The 21,871-nt window shown below is 46.9% G+C and overlaps 1 protein-coding gene across 2 annotated transcripts in view; it reads left to right on the forward strand.

The window, feature by feature from the left end:
- ncoa2 (nuclear receptor coactivator 2) overlaps nt 1-21,871 on the forward strand; it is a 98,079-nt gene that overhangs the window by 3,422 nt on the left and 72,786 nt on the right. For both annotated transcript variants that reach the window (XM_080855014.1, XM_080855015.1), the window contains exon 2: nt 18,232-18,312. The gene's annotated coding sequence lies outside the window, so the exon portion shown is untranslated. The remainder of the gene's footprint in view (nt 1-18,231; nt 18,313-21,871) is intronic.

The following is a 21,871-nucleotide window of genomic DNA, read 5'->3' on the forward strand; positions in this document are numbered from 1 at the left end:
ACTCTGCTGGCTAACACTTGGTTGGGCAACACTGGACTAGGTAACATTCTGCTGCTCCGCTCTGTGGACATCTCAGAGACTGGTGCTGACCTTTGCCTCTTGTACTGATTGAGAGATTTCATCACCACCCCTGGCATTTTAAATGTTTGAACTTTGCTCCCTTTACTTTGCAACCTGTTCAAGAAGTTTTTTTGTATTTTTTCTGTCTTTGCACAATGTTTTTCACATAGGAGACTGTGCTTCTTTCTGTCATTTTTTAAAAGTTATGATTGGAGAGTAGAGATTGTGGGAGTATTGTGGTCTAGAAAGCTAGTTGGGAGACCGAAGGCCTTCATTAGCGGAAGAAAAGTGAAGTTCACTTTTTCCCAGCAGTGGTTTAGTAGGTGCAGGAACTAAATTCAGGTAGCATGCCTGCCTGCCTGCCTGCCTGACCGAAATCTGTTTCCCATCTGGCGTGGAACATAATATTCATAGCGCCCCATAGCATGATCCATTTCCCATGCCGTCCAATAAATGTGGGTCCTCTTAAACAACTGCTTCCTCCGTTTCCATGGAATACTGCCACTGAGCCACCCCTCACCTCGTGGCTGGTTCTCCGTGTTAGGAGTGCTCTAACCAAATTAAGTTGAGTAATTAGTGGAAAGCTGGGAAATGATGAGCCTCTTGTCCACATTGATTAGCTCAGTTCTCTGCTGAATGTGAACATGCACAGTCATAGATGCTTAATGTGAGAGTCCTTTCTCTCTCCATCTCTCCCTCTTTCTCTCTCTCCCCCTCTCTTCCTCCCTCTCTCTCTCTCTCTCTCTCTCTCTCTCTCTCTCTCTCTCACTCTCTCTCTCTCCCAATGTCTCTCTTTCTCTCCCCCTCTTCCTTGTTGAGAGCTCAAATTACACATGGACCAAAGGGCACTGAGGGAAAAAAGGCTCTACTTAAATGACATTGCAGCTCAAATGCAAACCATCACAAATGAGTATTTCCGTAACACACACATACACACACACACACACACACACACACACACTCACACACTCACTCACACACACACAACCCCCCAGAACCACCACTCCAAACTATTAAATCTATAAGGTCTTTGTCCAGGCCTGTCAGAGCTACTCAGATCACGTTGATGTGTGGTTGACGGTAACTGTTGAAGGACAGCCCGCCCCCCCCCCCCCCCAAAAAAAAGCCCCTGTGTTGGGTGAGCACACACACTCTTTTACCAAACACAGATAACCAGTCTGTTTTAACTTCTGAACTCCAAAGAGGTGGCTTGTATCGAAATGAGCCAACCTGTTAGTCGGTGTTAATCAAACGCACACGTGTAATAACCTGTGCTTGTGCAACCCCCACTCCCTCTGCCTTACACTCCATCAATGGTCTTAATGGCCTCAAATTACGCTAAATGGAAAAAGCAAAGCATACCCAAGTTTGGGAGTGTGTTGTCACGGCAACAGGGTAGCTTTGACGGGCCTTAGGCGGTAGTGACGGATGAGCTCAAGTATAATGGTGGGGTTCGTTCTTCTGCTTCCGTTTATATATACACAGACACACACACACACACATGGTTGTCCTTGCACAGCCACTGACCTGCAAATCAGAACTCCCATCTGTCAGTACTGGAGGAGAGCCTCCTGTCGCCACCTCTGTCTAATGTGTGTGTGAGTCTATCTCTGTGGGTGTGTGTGGGTGTGAGTGAGTCTGTATGACGTTTGTGTGGGGAGTTGGTGTTAAGTGTGTGTGTGCGTGTGTGTGTGTGTGTGTGAGAGAGAGAGAGAGAGAGAGAGAGTCTATATCTCTGAGGACGTGTGTGTGTGGGGAGGTGCTGTTAATTGTGTGTGTGTGTGTGTGAGAGAGCCTGTATCTGCGCTGTGTGTGTGTGTGTGTGTGTGTGTGTGTGTGTGTGTGTGTGTGTGTGTGTGTGTGTGTGGAGGTGGTGTTAAGTGCCCTCTGTGCTTTCAGTGGATGTATGAGTGTTGTATTTCCTGTGTGTTATATTCATCTTCACATGAACCTCTGTGTGTGTGTGTGTGTGTGTGTGTGTGTGTGTGGTAGGTCCCGGGTCCGTGCAGTGCATTCCCCCATTCCCGTGAGTATTTTCTATGGCTAGCCCAGGCAGGGGAGGCATTGATGAGTCTTGCCACTCTGAGTCCCTTCAGCACGTTCAGCCCACCCCCTCTCCTCCGCTGCAGTTAAGTGCATATTGATTGACCCCGGCCTGATGATATTATGGTGTAGCCATTGATATTTGCCGAGAAGGTGCCCTCACCTAAGTTGACGTTGCAGGACTGAGACGGTGGAGGTTGTGTGTGTTACTCAAAGGCAGAGTTGTTGTGTCCTCTGTGACGTCGACACTGTTTAAAGAACTGTATTGAAGTCAGCTGTACACATATGAAAGCAGATGAAAAGGCCCATCGATGGAAATACTGATCCCAATTGACCTAATGGACATGACCATGCCCTGGAACCTGTTTGAAAAATGCTGCATCCATGCTTACGTCTCCTCTCCTCTCCTCTCATGCTCTAACCTCTAAACTCTAACCAGTGGCTCACATGTTCACAGTTTAATGACTGTGCCCCCCCCCCCCCCCTTAATTTCCTAATGAAACCTGTATTTGATCTCTCTTCCCGAGCCCTCCCCACAGACCAAGCCATGCGGTTTTGGGGATGAAAAACTCAAGGAGCACCAGACTGACTCTTTACTGGACTCATGGTTTTGGAAAATGCCTCCAAATAGGCTGAATGCTAGTGGTCCTCCAGTGATCCTTCAGCGCTCCTGACCTCCAGGGGGCCTTGCTTCGGCCCCTCAGCTTGGTGGGCCCCTCCATGTCCGGCAGGGGGTGGGGGGGGGGCTCAGGTGGATGCAGGAGGACTCGGAGAGGAGGGGAGACTGGTGTTCCTTAAGCGTCCGTATGTCCGTCTATCCCTACGCCGCTGTCTGTCCTTACGCACGGGGGTTGTGGTGGACCAGGAGCCTTGCGTGTGCTTGGCAGTGGTCCGAGCGTGTAATCCTTGGCACAGAATGCTGGCACGAGATCAGGAAACCACTTGGTGAGGGTGTTGGCTGATTCAGGGGTGAGCAATTTTTTTGGGGGGGGGTGGATGTGGTAGGAGGGGTGGGGGTTGAAGGAATGCCAAGCCGACAGGAGGAAACAATCGTGACCCAGGTTAGCTAGAGGTGGCCGGCGGTTTAACCAGGATTTGAACTGCCATGGGAAGGAGCTGCTGTTTCTCCTTCACATCATCAAGCAGCAGAAAATATATGGATCTGGTTGCAGGCCTTCCTGTCCACACCGAGTGAGAAGAAGAGAGACAGAGAAATAAAGAAAAAAGGGTCATACCGTGGGCAGGGTACTGTGTAACTCTACTTCCCTGTGTTACGTTCCCATGGAGACCCAGGACCAGACTCCACTTCTTTAGCAGTCCTATCCTGTGTTTTTCAAACTGGCCTGATTTTTAAATTGCTTTTATGTCAAAGGCCCATTCATAAGTGCTGTCCATTATGCTCAACTATTTTTGAGTTTATCTGTGATCTGGCCTTGTAGTGGCATAAGGTAAACAACATCCGCCCAAGGTCTCATACGTCAGTGTTTGTGTCCTGCTTTCAACTGTGACAAATGTCTTTAAATAAGCAGTTTGATTCAGCTCAACAGCCGCAGCAAAAGATGACATTACAGTCGTGGCAGTTTAAGTGCACTGTTTGAAATCGCAGGCAAATCCTCGATTCTGACCTGTGTGTCGACCTGTGCGCTGTCGAATAACACCTCCGCCTCTCCTTTGATTTCTGGATATGAAAGTGTCTTCATAAATCCTGAATTGGGTGGCTATCGGCGGCTTGTCCCCGGGATCGCCCTGGAAGAGGGTGGCTAGTGGGCATCCAGATGGCATTGGCAGAGCGTGGTGGTGGTGGCGGTGGCGGCGGCGGCGGCGGTGGCTCCACTGCTCCACAGAGCCACAGATCCGTCATCCATTGGTTGACGCACTGAACTGGGCCACAGATCTAATTGCTCTTTCATGCAGTGTGTGTGTGTGTGTGTGTGTCTGTGTGTGCGCATATGTGTGCGCTTGGGCAGGGGAGTGGGATGATGCAATGGACTTTTCTGTTGCTTGTCTCCCTTTCTGTCTTTCTCTTTCTATCTGTATGTTTTTCTCTTGTTTATTGCTCTCTCTCTTTCTCAAAACTTCTTCTGTCTGTGTCATGTCCTTTCTCTCTCTCGCTTTCTTTATCTCTCTCTCTCTCTCTCTCGTCTCTGTCTGTGCACTCTGAAGCCTTTGTTACTCCCAGTCTTCTAGCTTTCTGGGTATGTTTGAGTGGCATTGGGTGATGTGTGTGTGTGTATATCTGTTGCCATCTCTGTCAGACTGCTGTATCCTAGCTGCCAGCCCCCCGCCCCCGCCCCCCGTCACAGGGCTCACAGCATGGTCTACTGGTTGTTATTCCCCCTCAGCGACTTATTTATCTGCCAACTGATTCACTGCACTCAGACGAAAGGGGAGGGGAAAAAATATGGTTGTTTTTTTTTTATTAGAAATCCAATGGACTGTGCCCTTGTTAGTAAACCCCTCAATTTATTCAATTGCGTCCTCAAATTAGTGCATCAGAGGAAATAAGGGCCCCCATAATTCTGCCTTCATGCAGGGACTGCTATGCCGAGAGAGAACGGGGAAGAGCGTGCAATCGAGTGAGCAAGCAGGCGAGCTCTTGCTGACTACAGACCTGTATGCTAAAGACTGCCGTTGCTAAGCAGCGTGATTACTAATTAGCCAGCTCATCTGTCCTCAAAATGCATCGAATCAGCTGTCGCTTTTGGTGCCGGCGCTTACAAAACACACACACACACACACACACACACACACATATATTTGGTGCTAGCTGTGGAACATGCTGGCCAGAGGCTGTGGAGAGGGGGGCGCACAAAAGAAGCACTCAGTCCATGGACAGGATGAGCGTGTATTTCCAGTTGGAGTTGGAGAAAGTGGCGTAGTTGCCATGGTACTGCTGAGGAAAAGGTCCATCTCCCTACCACTGCTCAGGTCAAGCCATTACCTCCAGTCCTCCTTCTGTGCCAGCCCTAGTCAGTGTGTTCCCCGTTACGTTCTCCGATTCGCTTCCATAACGGTACACAGTAGTTTGTCTAACACAGCTTTGTCTCTCTTTGGGCGCCATTTCCATCCAAGCCAACCCATCTGCATCATTACTGGGTGGCAGTCGTTTGTGCCCAGGTGCACACAGGTCGGCTTTCGTGGCATCAGATTGGCAGAGGCTGTACAACCAGAACGAGCTCCTGTTGCCTGTCAGTGTCACCTCAACATAAACGTCATTGAGATTGTCAGCTCATTTAGATTTGCTGCTGACACAGACATTTCTTAAACCTTTACACCACCTCCAAGTGGTCATTAGATAATGTGCAGGAAGTAGGCTAATGCCTGACATCCAGAAGTTTCAGGAAAATTTGAAGAGGATGGCATGTAGCGACCTATTTTGTCCTCTTTTCTCCTTGAATTGTGGTTGCCTAGTGACCAGTGGTAAACAACTGCTAGCAGTAGCGTAAAAAAAAAAATATGTATAAAGATATTTTCTGTTGTAATTGTCATTGGAACATAACTTCGTATCATTGTTGAAATGAAAGTTACCACACTGTTGAGGATGAGCAGAATTCATCAATTGTTTCGCGTCTCCTGCAGTGAGCAGGTGAACAATAGCACAACAGTAAGATAGACAGGACAGAAGAATGCTGGGTAAATGGTGACGGAACGACAGAGTCTGAAGTCCTGAGTCCAGGTGAGAAACCAACCCAGAGAAAGCATGAGGTGAAGGCGGTTCACAGACGCCATGGCCGCCTCATCCCTTTGCTCTCTGGCCATCAGATCCAGAGATCTGTGGGTTTGGCACCTGGAATTCTGGGTCGTCAAACAAATCCACCCATCTGGCCGCGGAATGAAAAACAAATGTGACCGCTATGCAAGTGCATGCTGGGAAAAAGACCCGTGGAGCCCGCGTGAATCAGAACGCCTCTCCTTTCGAAATATTTGCTGGAGTCCGTGACTCGTTTTCTTTTTTGTGAATTGGTTCTATTTTTATAAGCACAGTGAGACAGGTCGACCTGCACCACGGAAGAGCCCAGAGCCTGCAAGATGCAAAGTCACCTCGAGCTGTTTGTTATCTCTCTCTCACACACACACACACACACACAAACACACACACACACACACACACACACACACACAATTTCTCTCTCTCTCTCTCTTTCTCTCTCGCTCTCTCTCTCACACACACTTTCTCTCTCTCACACACACTTTCTCTCTCTCTGTCTCTCTCTCACACACTTTCTTTCTCTCTCACACACTTTCTCTCTCTCTGTCTCTCTCTCACACACTTTCTTTCTCTCTCACACACTTTCTCTCTCGTAAGGAACCTAGGAAGCACAGTGCTTTTCTCCATGATCTGCTTGTTTTTGTTCCTGTGCTGTTTACACTTCTCAGCTCTGCATCATGCTCACCGTACCCATTTGTCTCTCAGTCCTGAAGTATTTTGGACGGAAGTTGGCGAACATGTTAAAGTGATTTTTTTTTTAGTGAGTTATTCCAAGCGGAAAACCATTTTGATGCTGATGGCAAGTACCAGTAATGCACGTCGTTTACACAGCCTGAACACTTTCTGTGTGTGTGTTTGTACTGCTACTGAAGTCATTTTTTACTGTAAACGGCCCAGAGTTAGAATCCTGACATTATGGTTTATTTTAGAAGGAGAAAAAAAAAGAACGAATGAATGAAACGAAAGGAGCTTAGGCTCGAATGACTAAGGCCCCCAATTTTTGGATAATCATGGTGTTTGACAAGTGCGAGTCGTAATGCAATTTCGCCTGCTTGATGTCGCTGCTGGAGCGGGGGGCCTGACTGACTGTGTCAGGAGGTGCTGCTTGTGGGGAAGTGGCTTTCCCCTGGAGTACTTTGCTGCCATATGTCACGTCCAATTAGATGTTTCGCTGGAGACGATGCAGCGCTCCTAATCAGGTAATGCAGGGATTTGCAGACAGACTCGCAACAACCCCTTGACACACACACACAGACACACACACACACACACACTGACACACAGAGGAGGGCAGAGGCATGGATAGTCACACTTGTCTCCCACAGAGAGAATCATAAGCAAAGGAGAGGTTCTGAATTGACACATCCTCGACGCAGAAACAGCTAACATTTCGAGAAAAGGGAGTGCGGAGGAGAAGAAAGGCGAAGAGATGAGTGTTCCCTCCATCCGTCCTTTAGGGAGCACCCTGCTGTATTAATAGAGCATTGGTCCACGCCAAACTGCAGACGCTCATGTAAAATAAACAGTCATTTGAAAGTGTGTGTGTGTTTCTGTGTATGTGTGTGTGTGTGTGTGTGTGTGTGTGTGTGTGTGTGGTGGTGGTGGCGGAGGTGGTGGTGCACAAAGGCTTCTCAGTGTGCCTGCATTGTCAGGAGCCGGCGGCAGTGCCAGAGAGCCAGTGGGAGCTTCCCATCTGCTGCATGGGAAAATGGATTGCATGTGGAAATGCAGCTGACCACACTCTCGACACCCAGCAGAAACCCAGCACTTATATGCGTGTTTTTATTTCTCTCTCTCTCTCTCTCTCTCTCTCTCTCTCTTTATCTCCCCCTGTCTTTATTTTCCTTCCCTTGTCTCAGTTTTTCTCTCCCCTGTGACTGTACTGTTACATTTATGTCTCTCTCGCTCTGGCTTTTTGTTTTGTGCTCTTTTATTTCTCTTACTCTATCTCTATATCTGCTCCTATCTTCTTGCCTTGGTGTCTTTCTCTCTCTCTTTTTTCTTTTCTTTTTTCTTTCTTAAGTTTATTCTCCCTCTGTCCTTTAACTCTGAACCAGAGGAAGAGTACCTGCTGGAAGGCTGTTCAGACATGTTTGAGTGAAGGAGTGAGGAGACACAGACACACACACTCTCACACACACACACACACACACACTCACTCACTCACTCACACACACACACACACACACACACACACTCACACACACACACACACACACACACCTGTAGCCAGGGAGGTAAGGCAGGTGAATGACTGAGCGAGTGGATTGGTTGGTCTGGTGCTCGGAGAGACTCCAGGCATATCCGGCCTCTTCCAGCATGTCGGCAGTCTGCCCGCTATCCTGACCAAGGACACGCCGGTCAGAGGAAACATATGCACGAGACTCGCAAAAGCCCAGCACACACACACACACACACACTCCAGCCTGCACCTGTAACCCAAGCTGAAACTACAAGGACGGGCTAAAAAGAGGCCTTTCCAGTTCACTTTCAGGATCCACATCTGTTATGCTGTGTGGTAGTGTGGGCCTCAGTAATGTTATGCTGTGAGGTAGTGTGGGCCTCAGTAATGTTATGCTGTGAGGTAGTGTGTGCCTCAGTAATGTTATGCTGTGAGGTAGTGTGTGCCTCAGTAATGTTGGTTGTGTTTTGTTTTCATCTAGAAAACAAAGGCTGGACAGGGCAAGTTTGCCCAGTCAGACCTCACCTGCCCTGCTGCCCACAAACACAGTATCCTTGTTCTCCCGCTACACTTTTCACCTCGTGCAACAGGAGAGGGCCGGAGACAAAGTTTATTAGTATTTGGCTAGCGCTTAAGCTCCTCGGTAGGTAAAAAAAAATGCGAGATATGGCTCATGCAGAAAGGGCGCACGCAAGTAAGCGCCCAGCACGGGCGTCAGCGGCGTCACAGGATATCTTATGCAACATGTTGAATGGGCACATGCTGCTGTAAGCAAGCTGGCCCGCTGCTGCCCTCATGCCTGACTAATGAAGTGTGCTTAAGTTTCAGCCCTGTCAGAAGTTTGGTCTCAACAAGCCAGCGGCACTTAGTTAAGTCATCATGGCACGGTATTTACAATGTGTGCTCGAACCGGCGTCGTATCCCCCCGCTGTCACTCGCCGTACAGCTGCGGCTCATTTTATTTGCCTGACTGTATACAAAGTGACGGTGACTTGGCCGCGGTGTTTTATTGGAGGCGGTATAACACCGTTGCCAAGTGCTACACAGCGACGGCAGTAACCTAGAATTCCATTTTTGCCCGAATCAGTGTTCCGCGCACAGTTGGGTAGCTACCCAGTAGTCCAAGCTTTTTGGGGCTCGTAGCCGTTAGACTGTTTTCGTGGCATTCCTTCCCGTAACACACCAGGCGGATCCCTCCGCAGGCTTTTTCCCCTCTTCAGCATACCCAATATGGTAGCTTTGCTTCAGTAAGCAGCGTGAGTTAAAGCCGCTGTGGTATTCAATAATTGGGCTCAGCATTGCATGTTGCGAGTTAGAGAATATCGTTTAGGTGGTCTGTTGGCCAGCTTGTTCAAACACTGGGGCAGTAGTAGTAGTAGTAGTGATGGTGGTGGTGGTGGTGAGGGTAGTTAAAGCTTAGACTTGGGAGGGTAATTTAATGTACACAACCGTACATAGCCATTGAAGATTGAGACAGAAGGTTATATTGGTATTTAGCCTTTGTGACCAGCCCATTATGGTCAATTTCTGCCCGTGTGAAAAATCTGCGCATCTAATCTTTAGCCCCTGAGTGTAGCGATTAGCCTTCTACTCTTCTCTGCCATTAGCCCTCTGTGACAATCTAATCTTGGGGAGGGGGAGGGAAAGAGTTAGCAGCACCTGCTCTCCTGCGCAAGAAGGCAAACACACACACACACACACACACACACAGGAAGAGGGAGAGTCAGATTACTGTGACACTCGGCAGTGTGGCTTTAGACAATCCAGCTCACATCCAATCAGAGAGGGCCAGAGTGAGTTTGACGGAATACATGAAAGCTGTCAGGAGTTGAGCAGCGCTGCACATTCCTGAGGGGAGGCCCTGTTGTGCTCCAGCTGTGTGCTGTGCTCTCCTCGCCTCTCCTCTCGCAGGCTATGTTTTTGCCCTTTCATATTACACGGGGGGTGAAGAAGGGTAGGTTGGGGAGGGGGTGTTGGTCGGCTGGTTGGTCGGTCGGTCGTAATTGAGGTTTCACATCCTCATCTTCTTCTCTCTTGGCTTGTTGTGGTCTTTCATTTTTGTTGTGGACCTGCAAGGAACCTATAGCACCTGGCAGTCACGTGAGAGGAAAAGAAAAAGTCTTGACAAGTTTGAGCAGCACTTCAACTTCAACGCTTCTACTATGTAAAGACTTCTTCTAACCATTTTTTGTTTTTATAAAGACGGGTAACGTTAACAACATTGTGCTCCGGTAATCAGGATCTGAGGGTTTTAGGCTGCGGCTGTTCAGTCGGCTTAGGCTGAGAAATGCCACGCTGAACCTGTGACCCATTGATGTCTGGGGCATAGCATGGCCATATGGGGGCTAATAGCCACAGGTGCAGGGAAAGTTTAAACATTTGCAGCGCAACCTCTTGTGGAGTGTTTTTACACTTTCTGGCTTGCAGTTTCACAGAACAATTTTACAATCTCTAAAAAGGACTCTTACATTTTTTTTTAATGAAATAATAATGAAAATACAACGAGGTTTTGAAACTGGTGCAAACCACCATGTGTTTATTCATAGGAGTGATGTGGCGTCTTGAATGTAAGAGCTTCATGGGGAAAGTGATTTCCCTGACCTGAGGGTGGCCGTGCTTTACTGCAAGGTACAGCATGTTCTCTCTCTGCCAGAGAGCGCTCTTCTGGGCCGACCTTCAGATCGACTGGATTCAAGAGCCCTCACTGAGGCTTCAATCCAGCGCTGGCCATCGAGACAAAGCGCATACGTTCTACTACTCCTCTTCCCATCAGCTACCCTGTGTGTTTATCTGCACTGTTCTTCTATGGGTTAAACACAGGCCATGGGCTTTTCACCTTACAGCACGCTGATTCCACTTCTGCTGCTGTTTTCACCTAGGGCTTAGTTTGTTTGTGTGTCTCATTACTGCTGCTTAAGCATAATGCACTCTAGTATACAGATAGTTGGATTGGCATTGGACTGCATGATTCACACTCTTTTATTCAAGGCGGTAAACATAAAATGTATATTATTGTATTGTATCGAATCGCATCGTATATTATCAGAAGAGAAGCAGCATTATTTATCTTATTCCATTTTGCTTGGTACTGCACAGATGTTGGCACTGATGTTGCTCAAGTACATGTACTGACGATGGCGTAAGGCCGAAACGCGTCTGTACGAAAATAAACTGGTCTTATTTCTAAAGAGAAAAGCTTGAGAGTGCGGTTTTTATTCTACTAATAGTTGCTCAAGTACATAACATGTCTTTGTTGGTTAAATGTGTAAAGTTCCTGATTTTATTGATATATCATGCTACTTCAACCAGCTCAAATCCTCTCGTTAATAGTTTAGATCCAGTAGCCATGTTTCATTCGATGAGCATTTGAATCCAAATAAATGGTTTGACACTCCTCCGGGAGCCCTGGCTGTTGATTTTCTGTGTTCTGCGGCATGTCAGTGTCTTAATGGTGCTGGCCAGACAGGGTCAAAGGTTATCCATCTAGTAATGAGGGTTAAATACGGGTCTAACCTTCATCTCAACCCAGGTTGTGCACCCACATTGTGTGACCCAGGTTGGTCTTCTCTCAGCAACCCTCTGCCTGTGTTTGACGGGGTAAATGAAAGCTTGTCAGCTTGTTTTAACCTACTTTAAGACTTTGAATTAAATTTGTATTTATTTTGTTCTTACAATGGGGTAACCTGGTAACCTTTAGTTTTTTTCTTTTCCAAATAAACCTCTGAAGGTTATATAGGTAGCAATATGAACCCTGTTATGATAAAAACAGTAATTCTTTAGTAGGGGGCAACGGGGAATAAAACGCGACGCCACTTCTCCAGCTCCAACTCTCTCCATCTTGAGCGGCCAGTTGTCCCGGTGAATGGGTCACATGTGTGACTGGGAATGCTGCCGATTTGTTCTGGCAAGTGAGTGTGAAATAGCGGAGATTTTACTCTTAGTTAGTTTTTCCTGAATGAGCTTCATGTGGGAAAATAGTCACGCTGGCAGACTCGCGGATTGCTGGCAGGTGACCGAGGTCAGGGAGCCTCCGCACCATGCTGACCAATCAGCAGAGTTCAGCGAGGGTGGTGGTGGTGGGCATGTGACTCGGCGGAAAAAAAGAAGGATTTCCCTCGGGGGAGGAATGAGAAGACAGGCCCTTGGTCAGACTCTAGAAAAACTGCTGAAAATTGTCTCGTAGGTCCTGTTTACCACCAGCTCATCATGAGAGGCCTAATGGCTCCAAAACTTTTTAATGATAGGCCCCCAATTTGACAATGAAAAGCCACCCCAAAACCTCCACGCACACACACACACACACAAACACATACACACTACCACCGCCAAGGTGAAAAGATTGAGACACTCACACATTACCTGCAATGTAACCATTTCTGTTTTGGTACTAATTCTTTAATTGTTTTTTGATGGGTACAAATCAAATAAAGGAAATCGTCACCGTCACGTACTTTTTCCCACCCGTGCCTCCCTGGCTGTAACTCTACCTGCCGTGGGGGGCCTTCTTCACACATTGGCATCCACCGTTGTAGCCTATGAAGACTTTTCTCTGCTACTGAGAAAGGCCTCTCTTGTTTTGCTTTTTCCGAGGAATTAAATCATAGGATATGCACGTCCAGTCAGTTGGCCAAAAATAGCTCTGTTTTGAAAACACTTCAAGCAACGTACTCTATTTCTTGGCTACCAAATCAAGCTTTTGGCCTCTTTATGTACTTATACTTATGTTAGAATGACAACTCTCATGAGTACATTTTTTGAGTGGTCATGACTTCAGTGGCTGAGGAGACATTAGTCTGGAGTTACTTCCAGTCAGTCAGCATCAGGTGACATGAGACTGGTTGCCATGGAGGAGACTGACGGGAGAATGGTGTGGACCAAAATGTCTTGCTTCAAGAATTCATTCCCTTCTAGTGGGAAGGTTCTTTCGGTTGCAACCTTCATGAAGTCTAAGACACTTACATCCCCCCCCCCCCCCCCCCCCCAGATCTTCCTGAACCATTCACTTGGTTTTGGCTTTGGTTGTACCATGTTTGCATAGTGATAAGTGAGTATGCCTGGAAATGTTGTGAGCTCTCCTCTCTTGTCGCACTGTGATAAGTCCTCACATAGCCTTGCTATAGAATCACTGCTTTTGTCTTTCCACATTAAGATTGTGTCTAAAAGGCTTTGTAATATGCAGCAGCTGCTCAAGTACAGACACTGTGCAAGGGAATTTCGATATCTGATGATGCCTTCAGCTTTCCTTAATGATCACAAGAATGGCACGGTATTTTTGCAGGCCTAATTCTGGGATCACGGAGATGATTTAAAACCTTTTTTCCCCTCTTTAATTGCTTGCCGAAGGTAATTAAAAAGGCGTACTTCATGTTTCTATCTAATAAGCTGGAGATGGTTCCCTGGAGAACCAGAAGGCCCTGTAGACGTGTAGAACGCTATTAAATTCTTTACCAACCTTTAGATGATTGTCATTCCTACTCTCCCCCCCCCATCCCCACACCACCGCACCCCCCTCATTTTTTAATGGCGGACTTGATCTCATTCTCTGCTTCATAGTGACCCAGCGAGGAGTTTTGCTTCTCTCTCTCTCTCTGTCGTTCTCTTTCCTTATTATTCCCTCTATATCCTTCCTCTTACCTCTCTACTTCTCTCTCTCCCCTCCCTCTTTCCCCCTTATTTCTTTTTTCTCTTCTCTGCCTCTCTCTGTCTCTCTCTCTCTCTCTCTATCTCTCTCTCTCTCTCTCTGTCTCTCTCTTTCCTTCTTATTCCATCTATATCCTTCCTCTTACTTCTCCACTTCTTTCTCCCCTCCCTTTTCCCCCCTTATTTCTTTCCTCTCTTCTCTGCCTCTCTCTCTCTGCCTCTCTCTCTCTCTTCTATCGCACGTGCCCACCAGGGTTCACTCCTTCGACGATCCCTAAGGATGGGATGTGTGCCGTGTGCCGTGGTGACGGCTGTGTGGGTTGCATTTAATTCAGCGACTGTTGCAGTGCTCACTGCCCCACACATCACTGAAAGAGTGGGGTGGGGGCGGGGGGCGGGGGAGGTTGGGAGGTGGGCTGGGTGGGTGGGCGGAGAACAGCGGATCTTGCACCACAAGATGAGGCTCAGCTGTGAGCCAAAGCCTCCCCAACCTCCTTCACTTGCCTCAATCCAATCCACCCCACCCACCCACCAGATGTTGCACAGGCCGGGGTAGGAGCTCTCGCTGGCTGTTCTTGTGCATCATTGCGTAGTGGCTTCGACGTGAGGCCTTCAGGGTCAGAGATAAGGGGAGGGGTCCCTCTGGGTGGGTTTAAAACAGTGTGAGTGGCAATGCCATTGGTATGTGATTTAAGCATGTCATGGTGCGCTTTCAAAATGGGAGGAAGTGAAGCCGCGTTTGTTTTTTACACACACACACACACACACACACACACACACATTCATACATACACACACACACACACACACACACACACACACACACACACACATATACACGCACACACACACACACATGGTCTGGTGGGGCCCCCACCAGTGCTGTCCCCAACGACTCACCTAATCTCTGCCTTTGTGGGAAACCCTTGAGATTTGGGCTAAATTCTCACACACACACACACACACACACACACACACACACACACACACACCCCAGCCAACTGTTAAATGTTCCCTAGGGTGTCCTCACTTCACTTTTTACCTAAGTTGGCAGTAGTTTTATAATAGACTGTGTATACACTAGAGTGCTTTCTTCTAATTCTGTATTGAGACTTTGTGTGTATCTTAGAGAGAGAGTGGCAGAGCGAGAGAAAAAGTAGATGTGTGTGTGTGTGTGTAAATGAGAGAGAAAGAGAGGTAGGGATTGAGAGAGTGTGTGTGTGTGTGCGTGTGTGTGTGTGTGTTCCTTTCTTATCATTAGCCATAGACTGTTGGCTAAGTCTCAGGAACTCAGAGGCCTGTTCCAACCACAGGAACCCCCCCCCCCTCTTTCAGGGCAGTTGTTGGGGGAGAAATGAGTACCTACATTGGGATAGGTACTTCTGTACCGTCCCAAAGCTGATGGGTGGCGCGTGCAGTGAATTACAAGCGGCACTTTTAAAACCAGCAACAATATTTTTTTACCAGACATTACGCGGTGCATACAGCAAAAGAACTCTAGCTGATCTCTTCAATTACCAACTTTATAGCAAAATGTAACTGTTGACTCGACCTTGAGGTATCCAGAAACGTTATCTAGAAATGATCTTGTTCAGCGGAGTCAAATTGTTGCTACCGCTGGGGAAGCATGTCATTATTTTGTCCTGCAAAAAGAGTAAAGGTGACCTAACGGAGTGCGGGACCAGTAGTTCCTGCAGCGCAGTGGAGAACCAGAAGGCAACAGGAGCAAGCAGTGGCCATGTTTCAGCCACTTGAGTCTCCGGAGGCCCTTCAGTGGAAAGGCGCCTGATGACTAAGTGTCACTGACTAGCTGTCACGTGCCGTCTCCCTTTGCTGTCCCCTGGCGGGTCTAACAGGTCTGGGATTAGTGGCAGGGCCGAGGATGCCTGCAGTGTGTCATTCCCCTGGCGGGTCTAACAGGTCTGGGAATAGTGGCAGGGCCAGAGATGCCTGTGCTGTGTCATTAGCACGGTTAGCCTGTAGCGCTAAAGACTGGCCTGGGAATGCTCAGCGCCTCCTGTTTGTCCCCCAACCTTGCAGCCGTGGTCCACTGACAGGATGCTGATGGAACACAGCCGTGTGTGTGTGTGTGTGTGTGTGTGTGTGTGTGTGTGTGTCAGATAGACTAAAACTGAGTGCCTCGGCCTAAATTGACCTACTCAGTTGATCCCTATCTGACTCTCAGTTTCTTTCCCCCTTTCTCTCCATCTCTCCCCTATTTCTACCCCCCCCCCCCACACACACACACACACACACACACACCTCCCCTCCTGTCTCCTCTCTTTCCTGCGTTGACCTCGGCTTTGAGCGTGTGTCTGGTTATCTGCCTGAGCCCAACGCCAAACAATCAGTGGCAGCCGAGTGACGTCAGAGAACGTATGGAGTTCCGAGGTGTTTGTTGACGTAAGCCTGCCTCCACCCCACGAATTCAAGGAAGAAACACCAGAGAGAGAGAGAACGAGAACGAGAGAGAAAGGGAACGAGAACGAGAACGAGAGCGAGAGAAAGTTAGAGAGGGGCAGTGAAAGCAGGAGGGCGAAAGAACAAGAGCCTACGCTCTCCCCAGTGCAATCCAATAATAGCTCACTGGAATGTGGGGGTCGTTCGGTTTCTGGACATTGGGGAATCAGGGACAATATTTGCACATTTCTGATTATCTGTCATAGGAATATTTTTATTTAAATTCCCAATAAAAAATTATAAATAAAACTTTTAAAACCAATGTGTGTACTACTCCGCATCTTCTCTTTCAATTGTTGTTTGTATGAATTCCATTCTTTCCACAAAATTCTCTCGTTGGCCAAGACAGACACATTATCTGCCCTTGAAAATCAAACATTTTCCTGGCTTGCAGCTGAAAATCAAGGATGAAAGTTAAGTATCAAGTTAAAGGGTTGTTGTGCTATTAACCAAATTGCACTTGGCTAATTGGACCTCTTTGTATCAGTATAAGTTGTCTACACTTAAGATTATTAAAAAAAAATTTAAACAAGCTTGGAATATCAAAGAAATTAGGACTAATTGATGCACTTGTGCTACAGTTGCAATGATTTGCATTTAATGATGCACATTTAACAAATGGTAATATGTATTTATTCCTTTAAAAAAACATTAAAAGAAAAAGAACCTAAAGCATAGCCCTGCTGAATAGATTGTCATTTAGCTCCCTTGCAGTTGCATTGTGTGCTGGAACCTCACGGCAAAACTGAAAATACCCATCTGCTTTTTTTGAGGTTTCATTTGGCCTCATCATCATCATGAACGTCGAGTTGAATGATCAGTTCACTCACGCATTGATTGCCATCATTCCTTTGATAGTTGAATGCTTTGATACAGCAATAGGCATCTGTCTCTTAGCCAAAATAAGATAACAAGTGAGAAATCGATATTAGCCCCCTTTTAGTAGGCCTTGTCTTTCTCTTGTACACCATCTCATTCAACGTGCACAACCTTTACACATTTATCTGAAGTGCCAAATATGGTCATCATTTAAGCCTTCATTGTAGGAAGACTTTTAGGCTTATAATTTCAAATACAACTTGCCATTGCAAACACTTAAAATAGTTTTCTTATCTTCCTGCTTTTTTCTCAAACCTCTTTAGATGGATTCAAAGAAGAGATCATTAAGTGCAGTGCATTCAATTCATGTTATCAAAGCCTATTTCTTTTCACTCAGAAAAAAAGAATGTTAAAAGCATTCAAATATCAGCCTGAAGTATCGGTTATCGTCCTTTTTTTGTCATAGATAATCATTATCATATTGGCCCTGAAAGAAAGCATATCGGTCGACCTCTTCTGGAATGCAGTGAAGCAGGGATGTGCTTCTTGTAGTTGTTGTTATTGTTGCATTCACACAGCTGTTGATCAGGACAAGATAATTCCACTTCCCAAATCATTGACGTTTTGAATTGAAACTCTTCCAACGAGATACTGAAACTGTCACCCGAGGCAAGTGGTGACGTGGTTGTGACCTTGCCTGCGGTATCTCCGCAGCTATATCTCTCTGGCAGAGCGAATACTGCACCTTTCCCTGTGTGAGGTTAGATGAAGCTGGGGAGTTGGATATTAGTCAGCCGCACCTCCGTCCCACCTCCATTAGCCCACTCCTCCCCCACCCCTCTGCAACAGTCCATGTGACCAATGCAGGAATGCAGTGACATGCTTGTTTGTGTGTGTGTGTGTGTGTGTGTGTGTGTGTGTGTGTGTGTGTGTGTGTGTGTGAGTCAGAAAGAGAGGGAGGGGATGACAGGATGGTGGGAGTTGTGCTGTCACATGATTTCATGTGTTGATCATTGATGATAAGGTTCTATGGATGTTATTTACATATCACCTGATTGGATGCTCAGGGAAGGTCATAATATTCCTGAACTACTGAATACTCTTTTGCTCACGTGGGCCTGGATCCTCTGCCTCTGGTGTGTGTGTGTGTGTGTGTCTATAGTTTGCGTCATTGTATAGTATGCTTGTTTGTATAGTGTGTGCTAGTAGCTAATCCTGATTGAATTGAATGTGGAAGTCTGTTGGCGGGGTTTACCAATACAATGTTACATGCTAATCTCATGACCTCTGTCTCTGTGTCTGTGTGTGCCCCTTACAGAGATGTGGGTGATGCCAAGAGGTTTCCAGTCGTTCCCCTCGTGCAGAGATGCCCTGAGGTTGTCTTTGGACTGATGCCGAGGTGAGTGAAGGGGCTACATGCTGCAAAGCACCCTGGGAGACCCCCAGAACCATTAAGGCTCATGTTAATTGGTCTGTGATGGATCCATTGCCAGCGTAGTTTGGTTGTAATACGACCTGCTTATATGGTCCTCTTAGTGATGTCACATGCCCCACAGATAGGAGTAAACCTCCACGTTATTTTTTTGTTTTTGTTTTTTATTTGTTTATTTATTTTTATTCTGAACACATTCAGTAAAATTCAGAGACATTTCCCTCACACATTCTTGTATCCATCCATAAAGTCACAGGAACATCTTATTTTCTTTGCCTCCACCCCAGGCGCTGTAGTTGTGGGTAGAGCATCATGTGATGTTGACCATGAATGTCTAACCAATTAGAATGGTTAGATTCCGCCACCTTCCATTGGATGAAGAGTCCTAGCGAAACATCTAGCGGCTTTCAAAGGAACACTGATGTGTGTTTGTTTCTTTGTCGAATTTCAGTCTAGTTTCCAACTGCCAGTAGTGGTTGATTTTTAATAAGACATACAGATATGGTCCCAAATATGGTATATATTTAGATGAACAACTGATTTCTTTGCTGCACTTACTTGCTCCACAGCCCTCATAGGGCGCAACCCTCATCCAACCTTTAACAGATTTAGAAGAGGCTACACGCCTTTCAGCGAAGACTTTCGCCCAAAGCGATGTGTGCTCGTGTTCAAGTTGGTGGCAATACTGAAAAGAGGAGCCATGCGTTGTTTTGTTTTGTTTTGTTTGTTAGGCCGTTGAGTGGAGTTTCAGTCCAGCTTCCTTCAGTCAGTCTCGCTGAGTAGGACTTTAAGAAGCAGGAGTGGAGTGGAAATTGTTCAGAGTAACACTGCTCCTCTATCTCTAAAGGTAGAGTATTGTGACAGCCTTTTCAAGGTCAAAGTGCTCAATTCCACTCAAGCAAGAACCTTAATGGGTTTTTATGGATTGTAGCCCCAAAAGCACCCATTTCAGAACTTCTCTTTAAAAAGGACTATGTTCATGAACAGGTTCTAAATAGGACCATGAATGCTCTTCTTTTTTTCCGTTTGCGTGAAGAGAACATTACTGATCTGGTTCCCGTATCCCAGATCCAGTTCAAGTAAACCATTAAAGTAGCATTATGCACAATATGCAGTAATCGTACTTCACGGTTAGGGTTAGGATAAGCAGTATAACCTTAAAATAACAGCTTAAATAAAATTGGGCCGCTACAATGACCATTGCCATACCAGGGTCCGTAGGCTATAAGCATATAACTTTGTTCTGTAGTTTTGCCTGAAGCCGCCCGATATCTACTCTCTGCCTAAATAGTAAATAGCTTATTTGCCATCTTGCTTTGTCTTGTGTTGCACTTGCTTGATGTTTGACTGTGTTAGGACAGTTGTTGACTAACTAGTTTGTTACAGTGTCGAAGTAAGCATATTTCAAGAGGTTTAGCTAGTTTTGGCCGCTAGCGTCTCATTAGCGACTAGCAATTAATCGGTTATGCTACTTTAAAGTGAGCTTCGTTGCTTAAAAGCTTCGGCTGCTAACAGTCCGATTGTCAACAGGGGAAAAAAAGAACCCTGTCCTCTATTACGGTGTTAAAACCCGCTGGTGGGTTAATTGGTTGCTCTTTGCAAATGATTCCAAATTGTAGTGGTGGTAAAAATGGAAAAACAGAGCATTTTGTGGCAACCCCTGAGAGGCTGAAGTGTCACTAATGTGCTTCATGTGGGTGGTTGTTGCATCATTTCCTGTTGGCATTTGACTGACTAGTAAGAGGAACTATTTTTTTTTTCCTTTTTCTGAGTCGTGTTATTTATTTATTTATTTTATTTTAAACCAACTATCAGAGTTGCGATACAAAGAACTGGCTAAAGTAACCATTCAGCGATGACCTTTTAGTGTGCTTTCAGTGGCAACAAAGTTAATATGTTTTCAGCCTGACAAAAGGCAGAGGCTACGGGTGGAACAAAGGCTGTGTGAACAGGACTTTTGTTGTGTGTGTGTGTGTGTGTGTGTGTGTGTGTGTGTGTGTGTGTGTGTGGTTGTCCGTCCGTCTGTGTATATGCAGGACTTTTGTCTGTGTGTCTCTGTGTGTACATGCGTGCCACACACACACACACTCTCACACACACACACTTTCTCTCTCTCTCTCTCACTCTCTCTCACACACAATCACACACACATAGCTACTCACACACACACCACCTGCTCCACACACACACACACACACACACACACACCATGTGACTGAGGAATTCTTCTCCCTGTCCAGTGTGGGTGCGCGCCGTGGCTGATGTTAGATTGGTGGCTCTTCTGATGGGGGGTGGAATGGAGGAGGATAGCTGCCTTGGATATAGGCAGAGCAGCCTCCGAGACATTAGAGGCTGGGCTGGGGGTTGGGGGGAGGTGCTGGGGTTGGATTTGCATTGGTGGTTTGTCAGCTGTCATTAGGAGCAGATGACTGAGAGGATAAGCCGCTGTGTGTGCGCACAAGGCCTCCTCAAACTCCTCCTCCTTTTGTGTCCCATGCTCAAACAAGGGATGGCCAACCATGGACCATTTGTGTGTGTGTGCGCGCATCTCTCGCTCTCTCCCTCTCCCTCTCCCTCCATTGTATTACGCTTTTTGTAACAATTCTTACCCTGTTTGTCTCACTTAGTTCGTCTCCATCTCTCTCCCATCCCATACTCAGACAGTACAGGTCCACACACACACACACACACACACACACACACACACCCTGACCCATGTGTGTTACTGCACTGGTCCGCCAGTGCTGTTAGTGTGGAGTTTCCGGGGTGCCGTACCTCTGTGCCCTGTGAGAGAGGGGTACACCGTGTGCCTCACCACCGGCTTGGCAGAGTCTCTGGTCTCTGTTTCAAAAGCTCCCATCCCATTACCACACCAGCTGAGATGCGGTGCTGCGGACCTCTCTAGTCTCCGTGGCTGAACTCCGCCCCAGCGGGAGAGAGAGAGAGAGAGCCTTTAAACATCCATCAGCAGCAACAGCAGGGGGAGGAGAGCTGAGGAGAGACATGGACACACTCACCTGTTACTCTCTGCCCTGCAAGCCCCAACACCGCCAATACCCTACACAGTCAGGGGATACACAGTACAACTCCTCTCCTGTGTGTGTTTGTGTCTCTCAGTCCCCAACTGGACATTTTGTACACCTCCTGTGTGTGTCTGTGTCTGTGTGTGTTTGTCTGTGTGTGTTTGTCTGTGTGTGCGTGTGCGTGTGTGTGTGTGAGAGGTATACACAGCTTTAGTACACAGCCCTGTTTGATTCCTCTGTTTTCTTCTTTTCATATCTCTTTGGCTTGTATCTTGTGTCTTTATGCCTTTCTATCTATCTTGCTCTTTTTCTGTTCTCCCCTTTTTCCTCTGTGTTGGTCACAGAGGCACACGCACATACACACACACTCTCCTTACACACACACACACACACACACACACACACACACACACACACACACACATACGTGCGCACACATACACACACACACACACACACACACACACACACACATTCGCACTTTAGTAGACAGATTTGTGTTT

This window comes from Sprattus sprattus, assembly GCF_963457725.1.
Source record: "Sprattus sprattus genome assembly, chromosome: 17".
In the NCBI taxonomy this organism is placed as follows: Eukaryota; Metazoa; Chordata; class Actinopteri; order Clupeiformes; family Clupeidae; genus Sprattus; species Sprattus sprattus.